The sequence below is a fragment of the Cryptomeria japonica genome, chromosome 1, assembly GCF_030272615.1.
Source record: "Cryptomeria japonica chromosome 1, Sugi_1.0, whole genome shotgun sequence".
Classification (NCBI taxonomy): domain Eukaryota; kingdom Viridiplantae; phylum Streptophyta; class Pinopsida; order Cupressales; family Cupressaceae; genus Cryptomeria; species Cryptomeria japonica.
The window spans coordinates 215655637-215679976 of record NC_081405.1 but is presented as its reverse complement, the minus strand read 5'-3'; positions in this window follow the sequence as shown (position 1 = coordinate 215679976).

The window sequence follows — 24340 nt, the reverse complement described above, 5'->3', positions numbered from 1 at the left end:
ACCAAAATTAAATCTTCTAAAAGTTGATTTTCGTCCATCTATAAAAGGTCACTTTTGAAGTGACCTACCAATCACATGTGAGTGGTTCTATTCCCAAATGGTCCCTTACCCATAGGTATACCAAGTGGGCCTTCAAAAAATGACTTAACCTCAACTATAGGAGTTAGTTTGATCCCCCAAAAACCCACCTAAAGTTTACTTATGGTTCAAACTTGATTTTGCCATACCAAGGGCTCCCTAACCCAGTTGCCTTTTGGGAAAACTAAATGAGGTTTAAAAAATGCATAGGTTTTCACATTTCCCTCTCAAGGACATGTCACATACCAAATCATAACACATTACAAGTGTCAAGTGGCACCATAAAATACAACACATCAACATACACTGGGCATGCCCTTTCAAGGTAAAATAAATTAAAATTTAACAAATTGAACACACACGCATGCATTCACTTATACAAAATTAAGCACATTATAAATGAGGTATTGTCTCTTTAAATAGACAAACCTTGGCTTCATAATCGCATGTAGGTTTGGTCCTAGCTCTATAGTGTATTTCCATGGCCACATGGATTAATATCCTACACATCTCAATCCACACATTAGTAGGTCCAAAACAATATGCATACATATATGAGGGAATACACTTTTAAACACACAACATCCGATTTCACATCATATCATGAATTGATCTCCTAATCAAATAACAATAAAGATAGAATCCAATTACTTTTCCTAGCAATCCATATGTGACCATTTAGTCAATTGAAACATAATTGAAATAATATAAAGAAATCATCAATTAGGAATGCATACATGAATCATAACATCATCAACATAAGTACTGAAAACAAACATAATATGGGATATATCATATCCAATGATATCAAATAATATGTCAAATAGTCTGTAAATCTATAGTGCATCAAAGTAATGTATCAAATGATAAGTCCCTAGTGAAAATAAAGAAGTGCTATGACAGGCTCTAAGTAGGGCCTCACAATGATGGACATGTAGTAAATAGGCAAATATGCTTTCAATTACAACACCCATACTTAGTTCAAATAATTTTTTCTATATATGTGTACGGGTGTGATGTAATAAGGGATCATTGTCTTTTGGTAAAAGAACATAAAATATTTAGTAATTGATAACATATTTGAATACTTAACATTATACTTTTGCAAAACTAAAATCAAACAAAGTGGATTTTATCAAATTTCCTTTTATGAGTTTGGCCTTACTACTATCTTTTATTAAATTTTCTATGTTATGATAATATCAACAAAATTACTATATGTTGAGTTTAAGGTTTTATGATTCCTAGCATATTGTTGTATATTTCGGACCATGTCTTGCACTATTTCAATTTCTATGATGATTTATTTAAGTCATCATATTATGCTTATTAGTGAGCAATATTAAGAATTATTAAAGCTTTCAATAGGAAATAAGGCATATTGCATTCTAGTGAGCCTTATTCAGTGTTGGACATAATGGATCATTGAGAGGGGGGTGAATCAGTGATTTAAATAGTTTTTACTTAATCTGAGCTATACCAGTTCAATATGAGATACACAAGATACACACCAGTTACCAAAGCAATGCAAACAAAGTGTGTAGGAGAAATAACTAAAGGATTAATACATCATACACATGAAGACGCAACACTTAATACTAGATGTACAAGGAAAACCTAATGTGGGAAAAACCTCGATGAGATTAGTTGTTAGAGATCTTCTGCTCCAATCCACCCTCACAATGAAAATATATAATTACAAATTTTAGGGCACCAACCAACCCAAGGAGCACCAACCCCTGATTTATGAGCACCATCTCAAAAGAGAACCAACCCCTACACAATTTATAGGCTACAACCTAAAGGAGCTACAACCCCTGCACTAAGTACGTACTAAATGAAAATAATAAGAAAACTCACATATACAAATTAGATCCTTGCTATAAATGAAGTTTTGCAACCCTTCAAAGCTTTGCACTACAGGTTTCTATCTTACCGATTTATATTAGTTCAACACACACTCTAACTTAAACCTTATGCTGGTTATAACTCTGCTCAATCTTCTCTCCCTTTGTTCTACTGAATTCAAATCACACTTGGTTACTCTCTATCAGGTATTGCTTCTTTATTTTGTCACCTCTACATCCTATACTCACTTTGCCAGTTTGTTCCTTACACCAATTTACACTGCTTCTTGTTAACAGTACAATCTTCACTCACAAACACTTCAAGTGTTTATCTCTTTGGCTCTCATACAACAATTTCACAATCTCTTTTACTCTTTTTCAACAACACTATCTGTCTAGGTTGCCATATTTAAACTAAAGCGTTCCCATCAAAAACCAATTCAAATAGATGGTGAGTAGGGTTTTCTTCTATGGACCAAATTTGCATCCAATATGACCTGATCCACCTTGGATCACACACCTACATTGGAGGAATAAGCCATCATGCATTTTCCATTTGTCCAAAGTATGTTTTCCAAACATAGCAAACCCGACCATGATTTTTGGCCTTGAAATATGTCGACTCATTTATGACCCATTTGTTTCTTTCTCAAGGTCTTCTTACAATCCGATTTACTTGCTTTGATCTAGGTGCCAACAACTCCATGATCTTTCTCTGTCATTCATTCTTCCTCAAGCTGCATCAATCTATTACTAACCTATGATTTGTGGCTATTTCATTTAATATTGACTAACTTCTCCAACAACCATGTCGATGGAAACTTCACCGGCCTCGGTATGCTCACCACCTCAGCTTCATGTGGCATCATATCAGTATACACTCAACTCACCGACATAAGGTCAGTTTAAACTTGAACATTGAACAAACTCATACTAGCACAAGCCCTTACCGGTGAGACCTTCTCCTACTATTAGCCGACAATATACACTATGCTAGTAGCACAACTTCACCTTTGGTGGTTTGTGATCTCTTTGTCACTCTACCTCTGTATCACAAGCATTATCACAAACAAACAACTAGCCTTTATACTAGCTACACTTGTTATGCCAACACACAACTTCATATCACCTGATACCAGTGATGTCATTGGCAGTCTCAATACCTACTTATCTTCCACCATACCAATTGACAAGCCTTCATGTTAATATTTCTTATGCCAGTTCAATCTTCTTCATACTTGGTTGACATATCCTATTGGTAGCTTGCAATACCAATTGACATCAATGACAACTCAATGCCAACAATCTCCCCCTTTGGCATTGATTTCAACATTATCCTTTCCAGATTCTCTCCCCTTTTGACAACAATGGCAAAGGGAACCTCAATTTGACACCAATAATTTCTCCCTTGGTTACATCCGGTTAGGACACATTCTCCCCCTATGTCCATGCTTCATGATTCGAGAGTCATCTGATAGTAGCAATTGTTGACTCCCCCTGAACCATGAATCCTTCTACACATTTAAGTGTTGCTGGATGGTGGGACAACTCCCATATTGTGTCTCAAGTACTCAAATGGACCTAAAGGAAGTGGCTTGGTAAACATGTTTGCAATCTTCTCACTAGTTGGAACATATTTTGTTGGCAATATGGATGAATTGATAATGTGTTGCATTGACGTTTTTTCATTGATGTCAACACTAGCTACTTTGGTTGGTTATCGACAGATAGGTTTTGGTTACCGGTAGAAGATCTAGTGTTATCGGTAAGGGTTTAAGGTTTTATCGAGAGAGATTATACTGAGAATATTTGACATGATGCATAAGTGGTGTTGGTGCGGCTTCTATATAGAATTCAGGATGTAGAAGGTGATCCTTGATCATGCCTCAATTGATTGGAGACATCGCTTTGGAATGGTGGACCTAGATTAGGTTCGGTACATATCTAGGTTATGGACCAGTATCATGTTAATGTGTTCTCTACACGTTATCGGGATGTTTTATGGAATTGTTATTGTTATTTTGATCTTAAGCCAACATGGCATATCACTATGGACATATGTAATGATCTTATTGTAATATCTTTTAGGTGGGTGGGGTAAAAGTACAAAGCTGTGTCATACTTTTATAAAGGAAATAGCCAATGTTGATTCAACTTTTTAAATTCAATCAATAGAAAGTGAAATATATGTTTTGAATTTTAAAATGATGTAAACTAATAAAATTTATATTCTTTTGTCTATTTTATGTTTGTAATTTTAACAAAAAAATTCAAAAAATATTTGAATGTATTTTTTTATAAAGTAGATACTATAATTTAGTTGCTGATAAAATGTTGAAATTAAAGTTACACAAGACACCACACTATATTTAGTAAATTTTACCATTTTTTCTTTAATTTTTTTTGTGTATATTGATAACTTGACACTTTGGTGTATGGATATATGTTTTACTATTTTTTAATAAATTTGAAAAGTTGTGTGTGCTGAAGTATAAATCTTTCCAATTCCCACCACCTTTTTTCTCAATTATTTATCCAAATTAGAAAAGAATTATATCAGCTTGACATAGATTCTTTTCTCTAATGCATCATAATTTTTTCAATTTTTTATAAAAATTTTAGTATTTTTCCTTGGCAAGATAATCAACTTTATATTTTAGTGTTGATGACCTACTTTTAATAAAAATAAAATATTAAATATAAAAACTAACTAAAATATTAAAAGATATATATTTTGGAAAATTCAATTATAGATTTATAAAAGGGGCATTTTTACATTTCAAACAAAATATTATTTATAAGAGTAGGAGTTATTGAAACATCGACTTTTTTTAATTTTAATTTTTTTGGTAATTCGACCCAAAGTGGTATAAAATATACATCTAGTAGACACTTCCAATTGGAAAAGTTGTGGCCTATATATAAATTAGCTATAATGAATCTATATAAACCATATGTCTGACTAAAATTAATTTTTAGTTAAAAATAATTCAATTCACTTGTGCTGATAAGTTAGCCTGAAACGTGACACAAATTTGTGCTTTTACCCGCTAACCTAATTGGTTTAAGCCTTAGGGTTTGTATAAATTGATGTAAGGTTTCATTGTAGATCATGGGGATGGGAATGAAATTTATTGTGGTCGTGGAATGAGATATCATATGCGAAGGAGATCTAGTCGATCATAGGTGATCGAATTGGGTTTAAGTAAGAGGTCAAAGGCCTCCATTATTGAGCTTAACCAAGACTGTAATCAGGCATGGTAGATGCTATCTCTGGCAATTCATTCTTCTGGATTGTTTTCCAATTATCTTGAGGAGGTTATAACCTCTCTATAGTCAGTGAGACTCTTTTGTAATGAGAAGCACGCTCTAGGTAGTGTGCCTTCCTACATGTGCATGCCCCTTATTGTATCACATACTTTCTGTAGAAGTATCATCTGACTATGAGTAGGCTTCCCACCTTGGTTTTTCCCTTTACTCAGTTTTCCACATACAAATCATGGTGTTATGTGGTATGGTTGCATTGTGTTAATTCTCTATTTCATTCTTAAGTTTTATTGCTTACCAGTATCTGTTTCTGCTATTCCGGTATTCAATGTTTATGTGTTTTGGTTAAAGGTTATAAAGTGGTTTGATTAATATAATCTATTGACAATTGATTCACCTCCCTCTTAGTTTTCCACCAGTTATCCTAACAATTGGTATCACAACTTTGGTCCTCTTTTGCAGAAGCTTACCTACTTGAGGTAGATCCTATGACAACTAATACTTCAAATCCACCTGAAACTACTTTCATAAGAGAAATCCCTAAGCTTGATGGAACAACTAGTGGGATGTGGAAAATCCGAATGGAGATTCATCTTAGATGTCTTGGAAAGAATATTTAGGAGATCACTGAGAAAATATATACACCTAATGATATGGCATTTGGTAATCCTGCTCCTGCAAACCTAGACAAGAATATTGAAAATGATTGCAGAGCTAGAGAAGCCCTCTTGTGTGCACTTACTAATCAGAAAATCATGGGATTGATTGATAAATCACTTTCAAAGGTTATGTGGGATAAATTGCAAACTCTGAATGAAGGTGACCCTATTGTCAAAATTGCTAAACTTGATGGTTACCGGGTAAGATACGAGAACTTGAAGATGGAAGATAATGAAATAATTGCTACATTTATGGAAAGAGTAAATGAGAATGTCATGGGAATTCAATGTTGTGGAGGATCTCTAAGTGCAGATGAAATAGTTTCCAAAGTCTTGAGAGCCCTTCCACCGACTTACAAGATGAAGGCAATTGCAATTAATGAATTTAGAACAATGGCAAACACTTCAGTTAACAGAGACATTATGATTGGGAAATTATCTACTTTTGAGCTTGAAGAATTTGGACCTTCTGGAGTTACAAAGTCTGAACCTGCTTTTTATGCATCATCATCCACCAAAAAAAGTGATTGGAAATCCCTATATGCAAAAGAATTGGAAGATATGAGGAAAAAGGATGAATAATTTGAGCAACTTGAAGCCTTATTTGCTAGAGGTGTACCTAAAGGACCGACAAGAAGTAAGTATGAAGGAAAAACACCTTTTAAATGTTTTGCATGTAATAAGATTGGTCATTTTGCATCTAGATGTCCTGAAAGGAATGCAAGATTTTAAGAAAGAGTTAAGAAATCATTTAAGCCTAATCAGAATAGATATAGATTCAAGAAAAGGAAACAATGCTACATGGAGGATGAGGAAGGAGTAAGTGATGACTTTGAGGATGAACTGAAAATAGACTTTGCTAGTGGATCCAACAATGGAAAGGAATGGGTATTTTATGCCTTAAAGGAAGATGAAACAGAACTGACTATCAAGAATGAAGAAAATGCCTTGGCAGTAAAAGTTGAAGACACAGATGAATGGGTAATTGATAGTGGATGCTCACATCATATTATTGGAGATAAATGAAAAAATTTGTCCCTACAAGAATACAATGGTGGTCAAGTCAAATTTGGGGATGACAAAGCATGTATGATCAAAGGTAGAGGTATTATTTCTCTAGATGGCAAGCATAATATTGATAATATCTATTATCTGGAAGTTTTAAAGCATAATATTTTAAAGTGTTGGTCAATTGGTGGACAAGGGATTCCAACTTTAGTTTAAAGATAGAAAATGCAAAATCAAACAAAACTATTTTGGAGATTGCAACCGGTACTCAGACTGGAGGTAATATCTTTCACTTGAACACTAGAAATAAGGCATGTTTGATTTCTCATATTGATGAGAGTTGGTTATGGAATAAGAGGTTAGGTCATGTTAATTTTGATTATATTGTTAAGATCAGTTCAACAAAGGTAGTTAGAGATATACCTAAGATTATAAAACCTCATAATCCAATATGTAAGGAATGTCAATTGGGAAAGAAAGTTAGAACTTCTTTTAAGAGCATAAATGATAAATCTAATGATGTCCTTGATTTGATTCACACTGACCTATGTGGTCCAACAAGGACTAGAAGCTTTCAAGGTGATAGGTATTTCATGCTAATAATTGATGATTATTCTAGAATGATGTGGGTGACTTTTCTATGAGAGAAGTTTGAAGCTTTTGAGAAATTCAAGATCTTTAAAGAAAAAGTGGAAACAAAAACTTAATTGAAAATCAAATGTTTGAGATCAGATCAAGGCAGTGAGTTCACTTCTCATGAATTCAATAGTTATTGTGAGACAAATGGAATTAGGAGACAATTATCTACACCCCAGATGTTAGGAATTGGAAGGATAACTGAGAGGGGGTGGGGGTGAATCAGTTATCAATGAATTTCAACCCAATTATAACTTAATCAAACTTAATACTTAATATTGGTAAACCAAACTTGATGTTGGTTAACAGATTAGCAGTTAATATCAATACCGGTGAAACTCAATGCATGAAATAGAAAGAGAAACAATATCCACAATACATAGCACATATATTTTGACGTGGAAACCTTGTAAGGGGAAAAACCATGGTGGGAAATCTTACCCACAATAAGATGATACTACTGAAGATAGTATGTGTATACAAATGGGGTCTGCACATGCAGAAAGGCCAACTTCCTAAAGAACACTGCTCAAATGGGAGTCACAATGACTACAGTGGGATGGTTAAATCCTAGAAAAATGTACTACTCAAAATAGCATCTTTAATGCTGGATTCAGGACCAATTAAGCTCTGATAAACACCTTCAAACCTTCCTTGAACCTTCTCTATTGTCTACTCATATGATATTCAATATCCATACATACCATGTTACAATACCATATCATATGTTTATCTCATAAATGAGATCTTACTTATGTACAAAACCTAAGACCAAATGTGTAGGGCGGCTCACTAAGAATATTACAATTAATTCAATTAAAAATAAGTCTTGATGTGATACAACATGTCAGCTCACTACATTTACAATAATATCCAATCAATAAATCATCTCCATAACGTGTCATGCTGATCTGGAATAGATAACACATACAGGTCTATAACCTAGACCAATCTGTCGGTAATAGCAAATATGTCAACTTGATTAGATCAATAACCAAAATACCAAAACCAAGTATCCAAACCATGTTTTTGACATAATCAAGTGATCTCCAGATGATAAAAATTCATCATCCATGCCAGTGAACCATATAACTTGTCTGTGAGCATATATTGGTGACTGTGCATAAGTCACTGACCTTGTCGGTGAACACCATGTGTCTGCTCAACAATAAACCAATATAACCATAGTGCCAAATCAACAATGTAGATCTCCAGAAGGATAAGTGTTGACATAAATGACAAAACTAATGCAACACATCCATAATACCAATAATCTCCCCCTTTGATGACAACACTAGATGGAAAAAACATCTAAGTGCCAAAAAAAAATGACAAAAACCAAAAACCAACAATCTCCAAAATAGATCAGTACCAAAAATCAAAATCAATATACAAAGAGTATATATCTCTCCCTCAATGAATAATCTCCAAAAGAATAATGTTTTTCCATAGATATCTCTCCCCCTTTGACATCAAATGCCAAAGCAATTAAGAATAAATGCCAGAACATACAACCAACTACTCCCCCTAAGAAGTAGGTCTCCTCCATCAAAGCCAGAAAAAAAAGATTTCTCTTTTAGTTCCTGTTAGTTCGATGCCAATCTTCAATCATCTAAGTCTCTATCGGTGAGGGTATTACCCCAAGATTCTGTCTGAGATATTCAAAGGTTTCCTTAGGGAAAGGCTTTGTAAAGATATCTACAATATTCTCTCTAGTATTCACATAAACCAATCTTCTTTTGCTTCAACATTCTCTTTCAAAAAATTATATTTGATAGAAACATGCTTAGTCTTAGAGTGAAATACTGGATTCTTTGATATATTAATTGCTTCTGAATTATCACAATAAATTATTATCACTTCTTTGCATTTTACCTTTATGTTCTTCAACATTTGTTTAATCCATAATACTTATCCTTCTGGAGATCTTTGGTTACGTTGAACCGGCACATTGTGTTCACCGGCAGGTTCAGTGACTTATGCACAGTCACCGATATATTGTTCACCGACAGGTTATATTGTTCACTGACACTAAGGATGACTTGTTATCATCTGGAGATCACTTGATTATGTCAAAGACATGGTTTGGATGCTTGGTTTTGATATTTTGGTTAATGGTCTAATCGGGTTGACATATTTGTTGTTATTGACAAATTGGTCTAGGTTATGAACTGGTATGCATTATCTATTCCAGATCATCACGACACATTATGGAGATGATGTATTGATTGGATATTCTTGTAAATGTATTGAGTCAACATGGTGCATTGCATCTAGACTTGTTTGTAATTGATTTTATTGTAATATTCTTAGTGAACCGACCTACACATTTGGTCCTAGGTTTTGTATATATGTAATATCTCAATTGATGAGATATAGGATATGGGATATGGTATGTAAGGTTATGGTATTGCAACATGGTATGTGCGAATATCAAACATCATATGAGAAACCATATAGAAGGTTCAAGAAAGGTTTGAAGGTGATTATCATAGCTTAACTAGTACTGAATCCAGCATTGGAGATGCTATTTTGAGAAGTACATTATTCTAGGATTTAACCATCCTACTGTAGTCATTGAGACTCCCATTTGAGAAGTGTGCTCTAGGTGGTTGGCCTTTCTGCATTTGCAGGCCCCATTTGTATACACATACTATCTACAGTAGTATCATCTGATTTGGTTAAGGTTTCCCACCATGTTTTTTCCCCTTATAGGGTTTCCACATTAAAATCTTTGTGTTATGTGTTGTAGATGTTGTTTCTCTTTCTGTTTCATGCATTAAGTTACACTGGTATTGATATTAACTATTAATCTATTAACCGACATTAAGTTTGGTTTACCGGTATTAAGTATCAAAGTTTTATTAAGTTATAATTTGGTTGAAATTCAATGACAATTGATTCACCCCCCCCAACTGGCCTTCGAGGTCCTAACAATCAGTGTCAGAGCATGTCCTGTTTTTGTAGAAGCCTAACAACTTGAGGAGATCCTATGACAACAAACATTTTAAGGAAGGACAATCTGAAACTTTATGGAACTAAATATGGTATATGGAAGATCATAATGGAGACACATCTAGATTTCATTGGAAGAGACATATGGGAAGTTACAAAGAATGGCTATGTTGGTCCTACACCGAATCATACTAATCCACAAACATTGGGTAAAGTTCAAGAAAATGATTGCAAAGCAAGAGAAGCACTTTTGAGCGCATTATAAGATTGAAGGTAAATGATATCAGAATGGAAAATGAGGAACTGAAAGAACTTGAAGCACTATTTGCAAGGAAAATGTCTAAAGGTCTAGTTGGAAGTAAGTATGGAGGTAAAGCACCATTTAAATATTTTATTTGCAATAAAGCTGGTCATATGGCATCTAGATGTCCTGATAGACATGCAAGATTGAGAGAGGAAGCAAAAAGAACATATAAGCCTAACCCTGAATATCAGAGATACAAATTTAAGAAGAATAGAGACACATCTTGTTACTATGTTGATGAAGGGGTTACTAATGATTCTGATGAAGAACTAATAGAAAATGGATGGGATTTTGTTGCAATAAAAGAAGATCAACCAGCACCTACTGTTCCACCGATAGAACATGCCCTAGTAGCTAAAATTGAAGAAAATGATGAATGGATCATAGATTCTGGATGTTCACATCATATGACTGGTGATAAAAGTAAATTCTTATCTTTTCAGGAATATAGTGGAGGTCTAGTAAGATTTGGCGATGATAAAGCTTGTTTGATCAAAGGAAAAAGCACTATATCTTTGGATGGTAAGCACAATACTGACAATGTTTATTATGTTGAAGGTTTGAAGCATAATCTTTTGAGTGTTGGTCAATTAGTTGAAAAAGGATTTCAGTTATAATTCAAGAATGGTAAATGCAAAATCATGAACAAAACTGGAATTGGAGATTGCAACAGATAATCAGACTAAAGGTAATATCTTTCATTTGAACAACAGTGATAAGACATGCTTGATTGCACATATTGATGAAAGTTGGTTATGGCATAAGAGACTTTGTCATGTAAACTTTGATTGCATTGTAAAGAATAGTTCAACTAAGGCAGCAAGGGATTTACCTAAGATTGTGAAACCTCATAATTTGGTATGTAAGGAATGTCAAATGGGAAAGAAAGTTAGTGTGTGGGGGAAAATGTGACACTAAGCAAACATGCCCTAATCTCACTTTCAATCACACACTTGTGGAATATGATAGAGCCTAGAGGTATCACACAATTGGCTACTTCTTTTTGTGGAAGAGAGAGAGCCACGGGCTACCTATTAGGATTTCTATTCCTTTGTTGCAAATGATAGATAGAATGATGCAAGTTCAACTATTAACCCTAAAGTGTAAGTATGAACTAGTAACAAGATTGCAGAATTGACATTAAACAATGGAAAACTGTAAACACAAGGACAAGATAAGAATGCAGATGTGTACCTGGAGTTAAAATCTAAGTGAAAATGTTCAGGACGAGGGCGTGGGTGCCACTGTCCTGATTCTGCTCCTGAAACTGCTATTTTGCAACCTGAAAAGCTGTCGGAAAGTGCTGAAAACTTGCTGTCTGACAGAAGGACCAGGGCGTCCAGCGCCCCTGTCCCAGGGACCAGGGCACCCAGCGCCCCTATCCTGGCAGGACCAGGGCACCCCACGCCCCTGTCCTAGCTTTCTGGGCTGGAATTTGGTGTGAAGTTCAGTCTCCGTCTGCTTCTGTCGGATCTGCAACTTGCGGCGTCGTCCGAATCCCGAGACCTGCACTTATCTCTGAAAAGGTATGGTGGGTGGCTATATAGGGTTTTGCCTTAGTCAAACCCCCACTTTGGTGGTTTCTACCTCCATGAATAGCCAAGTTGTATTGTAAAAGTAGTGTGTGCAGACCTTGTGTGTGTGCAAGATCCTAAAATGCAAGTAAGCAAACTAGAGCAACCTAGAAAGTAAACCCTAATTGCTTGTACATGATAATGTAAATGCTCCAAATAAAGATGCAAAGTGATCTAAAGCATGAATACAAATGATATGATGAAGCTTATGCAAAGACATGAAAACAACATGAAATCATACCCAACCCCAAGGGAGAGGTACAAGCCAATCTTCAGTTGGTGATCCCTTATTGTTCTTCAATGCCTTCAAAGCCCTAAATGGATGAATGAAATTGATAGATGCTTGATGGATGGATGTTGAATGTTGTTGAAGTCTTCAAAGATCTGCTCTTTCACTGCATAGAAGGTCCTTGAAACCCAAAATTTGGATCCTTTCAAATGAAGAAAGAGAGCTCTTATATATGAAACCCTAGGTCTTAATTTCAACTTTTGGCCAACCTAGAGATTGAATCTCCCACCAATTTCTTGGGGTTAAACTTTATTTTATGATTGGATTGTGCTCCTGAAATTTTGGGAAAAATGTCCGGGACCATGTGCACGTCGGGCACCATGGTCCCAACATCTTTTCACCAAATTTTTAGGGCCATCGGATATGATGATTTTAGAGTGAATCCCGAAGTTATAGCTGATTTCGAGATGTTTTGACCCCCGAAATCAAGCCCCCAAGTTCAAAATAGGACCTAATTAGGGTTTTTGATTAAATGATGTATTGGAGGAATAAAATGAAAGGGGCACACTTTAATGAAAAGGGCCCAACTTTATGATATGGGAGATGATAAAATAGAACCTTAGACCTAATTAATTTAATTAATTAAGTGCTAAAGGGGAAATGCAATGCAAAATGCAAAATGCGCCAAGGTGGGTGCTAAACTAGGTGTGAAATTGTACCACCCTAGCAAGTGCGTACAATTTACGATGCTACATTTAGCCCCCACTTTAGCGGTCATATGAACACTACGTGCATATGCAAGCTAAAGTATAGAAAAGTAAACATTATTTGAAAAAGGATATATCCATAAGTCTGTCGAACGAAGCCCCCAGTGGTATCTGCAGTACACAGTTAGGAACCACACCCTACAAAACACACGTTAAACCACAAAATCACCTAATGCTTACTAAGGAAGGTGATGAAAATTCGAGGGTAGCTATATGCCCCCCCTATTTCGGCTTGCTAATTTTAGTGAGTTGAAACAGGGTATCATGTTTACCACTTCGAATTGTTAAAGAATATTGATGAAAAATGCTCACAAGAAGATTTGATATGAGATCAGAAACTAATGGAGAATCATTTGGTAAGAAAGAGGACTAAATCTCGATTCCAACACAACAAAGAGTGTGAGGATTTAAGAGTTCTCTAACACAAGATGAAGGATGTAAATGGAAACAAAATTCAAAGAGAAGAAAAGAAAGGAAAAAAGCATGAATACACACATTGGTGATCCATGAGAAGAATAGTGAGAGAGAAAACATGGACTTCTCGCCCCTAGATCTTGTCTAGGTGATCCATGGGAAAAGGACATGGAAAACTAGCCCCTAGAGTCTGTCTAGGTGATCCATGTAAGGGAGGAGAGTGAGAAAGTCTAGCCTTACGCCGCTAGTTCCACTCGACCTCGTGCATGTGTGTGTAAGGGAGGTTAGAAGCATCTCATAGGAGTCTATGCCCCAGTATGCTACAACCTGTATATGTATAGTACAAAATTGTGACATCTCACTCTAAGAGTCTGCGCTCTAGTTCCGAGAACAATCCATTGCTCAAAAAGTGTAATGTTTATGTCATAAGCAAAGTCGAACAAGGATACCTACCTTCATCACAAAAGAAGATACCCCAAAAATGCAACAATGTCATAGATCCAAGCAAGAGAGTTTTGCACTCTTTAAGCAAGGATAAGATAGTTGAAAAGGGATATCTTGTAGTATGCGTAAAGGAGATCCTTAGAGGAGAAGAGATCTTTGTACAAAAGACACCGATCCCTGAGAGGAATTGTCTTAGACAAATATAACATCTTCTAGAATAATACAAAGAAGAGAATAAGAATGCAATACTTCCTTCTTTTGTGAGGTGAAAGTGATTCTTAATGAAGGATGACGCTCTTTTTAACCCAATTGGGAGAGTGAATTCATTATGGATGTATTTTACCAAGTGCAAAAGAGGTTGTAGTCAAGGACTTACACCTCTTGTAAGAGAGAATCCTTGAACAAACAACAAAAAATGCATACAAGGAATAACATCAAGTAATAAAGTTCACACCATCCACGAAATAGGAAAAAGTGGATCCTTAGATAAAAATAAGGAAATATCATTGCCTCCCAAGGATAAGGACAATGAGAAGGACTTACACAATCTTCTAGGGAGAGATTTAGACATAAGCAAAATGTACTACATACTCACATGAGTTCATGCAAGCAAGACATTAGTGTATGTAAAATGCTCCTCACAAGAAGTGGGTAAGGTAAGAAAGAGAATACACATCTTCTCCCATATCTAGGAAAAGAGAATTCTAAAGCAAAGATGATCAATATTTCCACACTATTACCCCATAGGAACAAGAGATAACATAGAAAAATTAGGCTATTATGTTGCTTCAAAAATATGATTGCACTTGAAATTGTACCATCATGAATGACAATGAGCCCCCAGTAAATGAGCTACCAATGTCACATAATGATGAGCAACATAATAGCCATTAATGTTATTTAAAGACATGATAGACTAAATGAGGTATTTGAATATGACATGCTAAATGCTCAACTATAAGTGAGATCAAAAACATGTATAAAGTGGTAAAAATTGAAGAAGAAAAGTCACAAGAAATCTTAGAAGAGGGATGAGTGTAATTTATTAGAGCCTTATCCCTGGAGGAAAGGACTTTATGATGAATAGGAGATAAAGATTCATAAGTGGATTTAGAAATTTGAGGGGAGTCATAAAGAGATTTTTTCATCGCCAAGATTTCCTTATGAGGGGAATGAGAGTTGATAGAAGTAGAAGATGATTTAGTTGAAGTGAGATCATCATCACTACTAAATATAGCATTCACATTGAGAGATGGTCTTTTGGATGCTTTGGTGGGCTTAGAAAGATTATATCCAAGTCCAAATGAATATTCATGCATGTTATGTTCTAAAGGAACTTTAATTCCTTTTTCATTTGCGCCACAACCATTTCCACTATAGCCACTCTTAGCCAGAATATGGAAACCACGACCATAACGATTAGCCATTTCAGAAAGAAAAGGTGGTTTTTCATAAGACAAAGAATCAAATTCTTCAGAATTAGAGGTGTGAGGAGAAGAAGTTTGAGAAGCGGCCACAAAATTATTGCTCATAGGTTCATGTAAGACTGATTGATCTCTAGTTTCTTCCTTCTTTTTAACTTTAAGCTCTCTAGGAGGAACCCTATACTCACCTACAAAGGTGGGATTGAAATCAAGAGATCCCCAATCGTCTTCTGCGAGAACCTTCTCAGGATCAAAAGCCTTTTCATGTCTAGATTCAAGTTGAGAAGAATCTTCTTCAAGAACTTCAGACTCATCCAAAGAATTTTGATTATCAGAGGGTAATGATTCATCCATAGGTATCTTGTTTAACGAGTCATCACTAGAAGAGGAAGGCTTAGAAGAACTCCCTTTGGAAGTAGATGTTTGCAAACAAGCTTGAAAATTAGTATCACCTATCAAGGTATATGTCTTATTATTATAAATAAATTTAACTTGTCTATGCAATGTAGAGGGGACAGCTTGCATACTGTGAATCCAAGGTCTCCCTAATAACAAGTTGTATGTTAGATTTCCCAACATAACATGGATAGGAGTAGGCAAAGTAACAGGTCCCACTGTGATGGGTAAGGTGATAATACCTAATGAAGACTTAGCCACATTATCAAAGCCTCGAATGGGATGAGAGTCAGGCTCAATAAGGGATGTATCCACATTCATCTTATGCAATAGATTAATGCTACACACATTAAGGCCAGAACCATTATCTACCAGTGTTCATCTTATAGCAGTGTCATTTATGATAACCACAATCATAAAGGGATCATATTGATGTTGAATTTCACTAGTAGGCAACTCATCTTGTGTGAACACAATTTGAGCTTTTGGATTCATCACAGAGTTAACCAAAGACACTATATTACTAGATGTATTAGGTGGAGGAACATTCAAATCTTTCAAGGCATCTTGTAACATTCCATGATGAGCGGAAGAAGTTTGGATCAAATCCCAAAGGGATATCTTAGAAGGGGTAGCTTTAAGTTGTTCTATGAGATCATAGTCCTTACTAAGCATTTGTGAAATACGAGGAGCTTGAGGAAGAATAGGTTGGGAAGGAGGAAGTGAAGTTGGGATAACTGGAGGAGGATTAGGTTGCCTATTATTTCTAGTATTATAAGTATGGGCAACCACATGATAACTCTCTCTAGTCAGTTGCTTAGCATACTCGTAAGGACTCTTAGTAGAATAACCTCCTTGCACAGTAATAATAGGTTTCTTAGGAGTGCAAAAAGAATCAATAGCATAACCACCTTGGACCACTAAGATAGGCTTATTTAAAGGTTGAGAATTTTGAGAAGGACAGGCACCTTGGACAGTGAAGAGAGGTTTGTTAGGTGTTTCATTCACATGTATCAAATTAATTGAGGATAGTTTAGAGGAATGAACAAAAGTGTTGGAAGAATTATTGATAGTCTTCTCTTGCACTAAAATCTTATCACGGATTAAATCAATTTTAGGAGAGAGACAAGGGGTAGGCATTGATGTTCCAGTAGGAAGAGTAATACTAGGAAAGGTCATATCATCCTCTATCATCAAAGGATCTACATGGGGAATAAATTCTCTAGGAGAAGAATCAACATTACTCTCTAAAGTCTCACTTTTGAGAGGGAGATCTTTGAAAGAGATGTTAACCATCTTGCCTTGAACTAGGGTTTCCTTATGAGTAGAACCAAGTTGAGGAGAGGGAGATGCTTTATTTTTAGAGGGAGAATGATTGAGATTCAAGGAAGGTGAGAAACTATCAAGGAAGTTTTCAATCTTGATTTCATCCCCTTTGGCTAGGGTTCTCTCATGGGGAAGACAATAATCTACACCTTCTTCTAATGGTTCATCCCAAATAGTGAGGTTGTTGAAAGGAGTGTTTGAAGTATTGTCAATTTCAGGAGAGGAGATAACATTGTTTATTAATTCCTCATCCTTAGGAGGGAGAGCATCAATAGATGTGTTAAACTCATCCTCTTTCCTCAAAATATGTTCAATATGATCTTTAGGGGAGAGAGAATTAAGGAAATTGCTTTTTATTTCATCTTCTTTCTCTAAGGGATGCTTATGGGTGAGACAAACTTTAGGAGAAGGGTAAGCATTTATCATTAATTCATCATCTCTAGTGGGAATTTTGTTGGAAAAGGAAATGCCATCACTAGGAAATGTAAGGATAATGTCATCTTCTTGCACAAAAGGATCCTCATGAAGGGAGCATTTTTTAGGAGCCACAGGGTCATCAAGGGCATCATCCAACAAAGCATGATCATATCTATTAAAAGGTTTATCTTTTGATTCAAAAGGAGATATCTTTTCATAGAGGGGATCATTGAAAACAATCATGTTACTAGATTTAGTGGAAGAGTTGATAGGAATGTACCCTTGAGAGGAATCATTCGACTTATCTTTCTCATCACAACAAAATGGCATAGTAACAATGTTAATGAGTTTTTGGTAAAATGAAGGTTTGGTATCTTTAGGTTTCAAAAACTCATCTAAAGCTTCATCTAATTCATAATCATCATAGATATGAACATCTTGCAAATAAAAATCTGACATTTTGAAATAAAAATTGCGTAAAACCTAAACACACAATGCAAAGAAACAAAGAAACACACTCTTTCTTTTCCCTCTTTTTTTTTTTTATGAAAATGAAACTTAAATGAAGCACGCTAAATCTAGATTTAGATCTAACAAATGTAATGCAAGAGAAAGCAATAATAAGATTCACGTCGGGTTCACCAAAATGTGTGGGGGAAAAAGTGACACTAAGCAAACATGCCTTAATCTCACTTTCAATCACACACTTGTGGAATACGAAAGAGCCTAGAGGTATCACACAATTGGCTACTTATTTTTGTGGAAGAGAGAGAGCCACAAGCTACCTATTAGGATTTCTATTCCTTTGTTGCAAATGATAGATAGAATGATGCAAGTTCAACTATTAACCCTAAAGTGTAAGTATGAACTAGTAACAAGATTGCAGAATTGAGATTAAACAATGGAAAACTTTAAACACAAGGACAAGATAAGAATGCAGATGTGTACCCGGAGTTAAAATCCGAGTGAAAATGTTTGGGACGAGGGCGCGGGCACCACTGTCCTGATTCTGCTCCTGAAACTGCTATTTTGCAACCTGAAAAGCTGTCGGAAAGTGCTGAAAACTTGCTATCTGATAGAAGGACCAGGGCGCCCAGCGCCCTTGTCCCAGGGACCAGGGCGCCCCACACCCCTATCCTAGCTTTCTGGGCTGGAATTTGGTGTGAAGTTTAGTCTCCGTCTGCTTTCATCGGATCTGCAACTTGCAGCGTCATCCGAATCCTAAGACCTGCACTTATATCTGAAAGGGTATGGTGGGTGGCTATATAGGGTTTTGCCTTAGTCAAACCCCCACTTTAGTGGTTTCCACCTCCACGAATAGCCAAGTTGTATTGTAAAAGTAGTGTGTGCAGACCTTGTGTGTGTGCAAGATCCTAAAATGCAAGTAAGCAAACTAGAGCAACCTAGAAAGTAAACCCTAATTGCTTGTACATGATAATGTAAATGCTCCAAATCAAGATGCAAAGTGATCTAAAGCATGAATACAAATGATATGATGAAGCTTATGCAAAGACATGAAAACAACATGAAATCATACCCAACCCCAAGGGAGAGGTACAAGCCAATCTTCAGTTGGTGATCCCTTATTGTTCTTCAATGCCTTCAAAGCCCTAAATGGATGAATGAAATTGATAGATGCTTGACAGATTGATGTTGAATGTTGTTGAAGTCTTGAAAGATCTGCTCTTTCGCTGCATAGAAGGTCCTTGAAACCCAAAATTCGGATCCTTTCAAATGAAGAAAGAGAGCTCTTATATATGAAACCCTAGGTCTTAATTTCAACTTTTGGCCGACCTAGAGATTGAATCTCCTGCCAATTTCTTGGGGTTAAGCTTTATTTTATGATTGGATTGCGCTCATGAAATTTCAAGAAAAATGTCCGGGACCATGTGCACGCCGGGCGCCATGGTCCCGACAACTTTTCACCAAATTTTCAGGGCTGTCGGATATGATGATTTTAGAGTGAATCCCGAAGTTACAGCTGATTTCAAGATGTTTTGACCCCCGAAATCAAGCCCCCAAGTTCAAAATAGGACCTAATTAGGGTTTTTGATTAAATGATGTATTGGAGGAATAAAATGAAAGGGGCACACTTTAATGAAAAGGGCCCAACTTTATGATATGGGAGATGATAAAATAGAACCTTAGACCTAATTAATTTAATTAATTAAGTTCTAAAGGGGAAATGCAATGCAAAATACAAAATGCGCCAAGGCGGGTGCTAAACTAGGTGTGAAATTGTACCACCCTAGCAAGTGCGTACAATTTACGACGCTACAGTTAGAATAACTTTTAAGAGTATTTCTGAGAAATCCAATAATGTTCTTGATTTAATTCATATTGACTTGTGTGATCCGGCAAGACCAAGAAGTCTACATGGAGATAGATACTTTATGATAATTATTGATGACTATTCTAGAATGTGTTGGGTTACTTTTCTTAGGGAGAAATCAAAAGCTTTTGGAAAATTCAAACTATTCAAGGCAATAGTAGAGAATGAAACCAGTAAGAAAATCAAATGTTTAAGATCTGATCAAGGAGGTGAATTTACATCTAAGGAACTTAATACATTATGTGAAGTAAATAGAATCAGTTTACAACTATCAGCACCCCGGACACCTCAGCAAAATGGAATTGTGGAAAGGAAAAATAGAACTATTATGGAAGTAGCTAGAAGCATGATATTGTAAGCAAATCTACCTCATGTGTATTGGAGAGAAGCAGTGAATACAATGGTTTACACTTTTAACAGAGTTCACATCAAAGGTGAAACCAGTAAGACCCCTTCTGAACTATGGTTTGGTAATACTCCCACTCTTAAATACTTCATAATTTTTGAAAGGAAATGCTATATTAGTAGAGATGAGTATATTGGTAAATTTGATCCTTGAAGTGATGAAGGAATATTTCTTGGTTATTCATCTAAGAGAAAAACATATAGATTTTTTAATAAAAGATTTCAGAAAATCATTGAGAGTGCTAATGTGAAGATACATGAACAATTTATAGGTAACTCAAGGTTTATAGATTCTGAACCGGTAGTTGAGATGATCATAAATGAACCTATACAAAGTGAACCAGTACAGAGTGTGGATCCAGTCACACCGGCATCATCAGAGAATTCCACAGTGACTAAAGAACAACAACATGTGAATAAACCCGGGTATGTAAGACTAAATCACTTAGAAAATTAGATAATTGGGAACAAGTGTCAAGGTCTTATGACAAGAGGAAGACTAGAAAATGAAGAGGTATGCTTAATTTCTCAAATCGAACTGACATCTATTATTGAAGCTTGTCAAGATGAACATTGGATTAAAGTAATGGAAGATGAACTAGAACAAATAAAAAATAACAATACATGGACATTAGTTCCCCGACCTAAAGACAAAAATGTAATTGGAACTAAATGGGTATTCAAAAATAAACTTAATGAATATGGTAAGGTAATCAGGAACAAAAAAAGGCTAGTGTGTAAATGATATTCACAAAAAGAGGGAATTGATTATAATGAAACCTTTGCACCGGTAGCTAGAATTGAGACAGTCAGATTATTTCTTCCATTTGCAACTCATAAGAACTACAAAGTATATCAGAGGGATGTAAAATGTGCATTCCAGAATGGTGATTTTGAAGAGGATGTTTACATTGAATAGCCTGATGGATTTTCATTGACAAATGATAAAGATATGGTTTGTAGATTAAGGAAATCTTTGTATGGATTAAAGCAAGCTCCTAGAGCTTGGTATGCTAGATTGGACAAATATCTTTTGAAGCTTGGTTACACTAAAGGTAATGCTAATAGCAACTTATATTTTAGAGTGACTAATGATGAGATCTTGGTAATTGAATTTTTTGTTGATGATATCAGTTTTGGAGGAGAGGATGGATTGTGTAAAGACTTTGCTAACAAGATGCAGGAAGAATTTGAAATGTCTATAATTGGGGAGATACAATTCTTTTTAGGATTGCAGATTTTACAAACTGATAAAGGTATATTCATATGCCAAAAAAAATACTTGAAGGAACTATTGAATAAATGTTGGTATTTTGATGATGTTTTGAATGTCTTTGATGGACACACAATTACTTGATGTATGAGTTATGCTCAATCGGTAGTTGTTCCAACTGGTATTGTATGTCATTGAATGTGTAGTATTTAGACTATTGGTATTTTGCAGAAGATGGTTTACTGGTCATAGATTGACTGAACACCCCAAGTAGTATGAAGACCCCAAGCGGTACGAGGATCTCAAGCAGAACAAAGGACCCGAGCAAAAGTCAATTTCTAATCAAAACACTACGATATTCCAATCTTCATTTTTGACAACTTGTAATCGGTATATTGTATTAACTGATATATATATATATGTGTGTGTGTGTGTGTGTGTGTGTGTGTGTGTGTGTGTGTGTGTGTGTGTGTGTGTGTGTGATGAGTTACCAACTGGTATTATTGTAATGTGTGATGAGTTATCATCCACCAACACTTTGGCGTTGTTTTTGTGTCGTGTTACCAAATGTCTCTAGATGCACTGTACCTAGGAACTTGTAGTCTAATCTTATTGGACCGACATGAAATTAGATTCCTTTATAAGGACATCATGTCTAGGTTTTGTATGACATAGAGAAGGAAAGGTTATTATGTGCGATCATTTAAGAGAAGGTTAGGTCTATGTGAAGAGATAGAGTGTGCAGATATAGAAGACTAAAGTAATGCTGAAATGCATTAACAAGGATCTGTCAAGGATCTAGTTAAGCATAGTGCGCTATTATCTAGATCATTCACTTGTTGATTACTCACATCTTCAACAAGTCAGAAGCCCTTAACCAGGTAGGCTCAGCAAAGCCTTTGTAAATCCTCTAACAAGGTAGTTCACAACTGTGGATGTTAAATCCTCTAACGAGCAGACTTTAACAGGACTTATCTCCTAACAAAGATTTAGATTCCTAATAGGATCTGTTCTGGTGAAGAACATTGTATGACCTTAATTGGTCTGACCTTAACTAGTCTAGTTACTATTCTACAAATAGTTACTTGTGAGTTTCTGCTCACCATGGTTTTTCCCATTTGGGTTTCCATGTCAAATATCTTGTGTTATGGTGATTGTGCTTTTGTGTGTGAATGCTTTATTTTCTATTTGGTTTACATATATCTGAATCGGTTTATTAGTGAATCTGTTGCATTGGTTATCTGTTAAACTGTTCAAGAGTTTGCTTATAGTATTTTTTGGCATACTAATTCACCCCCCCTTCTTAGTATTCATCAATTGGTATCAAAGCCAACCTTTTTATAAGTCTAACCACTTGGAAGGAGATATGGGGGAATACAATATGAGGGAACTTACTCATCATCTCACTCAAATTGAGAGAGCCATGATGAACTCAAAGTCAAGTATAAAGCCTCTTTGGCCAAGAGAAGAGAATATGCTGAGAAATTGATGGAACTTACTGAAAATAACTCATGATGAAGCATACATGGATGCCCTAGTTGAAGAACTTGAAAAAATGAATGAATCTAAAGCCAACCTGAGAAGGGAGTTGGAAGGACTGGCTATCAAAATGTTTCAGGAGCTTGAGAACAGAAGGAAAGGTGAAGATTTGGTAAAAGACAAAGATCATGAGATCTCCAAGTTGAAGCAAGAAATTAGTACCCTTACCGCTCATCTCTAGGAGGGTAAAGTGGAAAAGAAGAAATGCAAGGTGAACTAAACATGGCTATTTCTAAGAATGCAACCTTGATGGAATCCAATGCTTCTATTTCCAAGGAACTTACTGAGTCAAAGGAGATACTTGCCAAATTCAATCAAAGTACTACTAAGCTAGAGCAAAAGCTTGAATCGGTAAAGCCACAAAAGGATACCACTAGACTTGGTTTCTCTAGGTATGAGGAAGGTGCAACCTCTAGAACAAAAGCTACAGCATCAAAGAAGCAACCTACATCCAAAGGAAAAGGTAAGCAAAAATTTAAACCTGTTTGCTTTAATTGTCTCAAAGAGGGACATACTGCCAATGTGTGTAGAAGCAAGGCCTACAGCCATTTTCCTTATTTTCAAAATAATGTTCCTAGATCCAATAGATTCAATGGAAACTGTTATGCATGCAACAAGTTTGGGCATAGAGCATTTGAATGAAGATCGGTTTTGCACAACACTAGGAGATATCCTCCAAGGACTCAAGGAGTTATCTCAGAACTTTCTATGAACCAGAATCCCAACCGGTACAATACCTATGACCATTGGTCAGTTGGTTATCAAGCGACAACTAGTTGGAGAGAAACTTGTTTGATCTATCATGGTAGTGGTCGAACTGCTGCAGCATGTAGAAGGAAGAATGGAAGTATGAATGACAGACCATGGAGAACACCTAGAATGGTATGCTATCATTGCAACAAACCGAGACACATTGCCAGAACTTGCTGACTAAGAAAGAACCTATCGGGTGATATACCGATCACTCCAGAAGGGGAGATTGATGTTGAAACCATTCAAATGGAAATGAATAAAAATTGGAAAAAGAAATCAGAAGAAGAGTCATAGGATGAACCTGTTTCTACACCTAGTGTGGAAGTTTCTGAACCAGCAAACTGAGCTTCAGA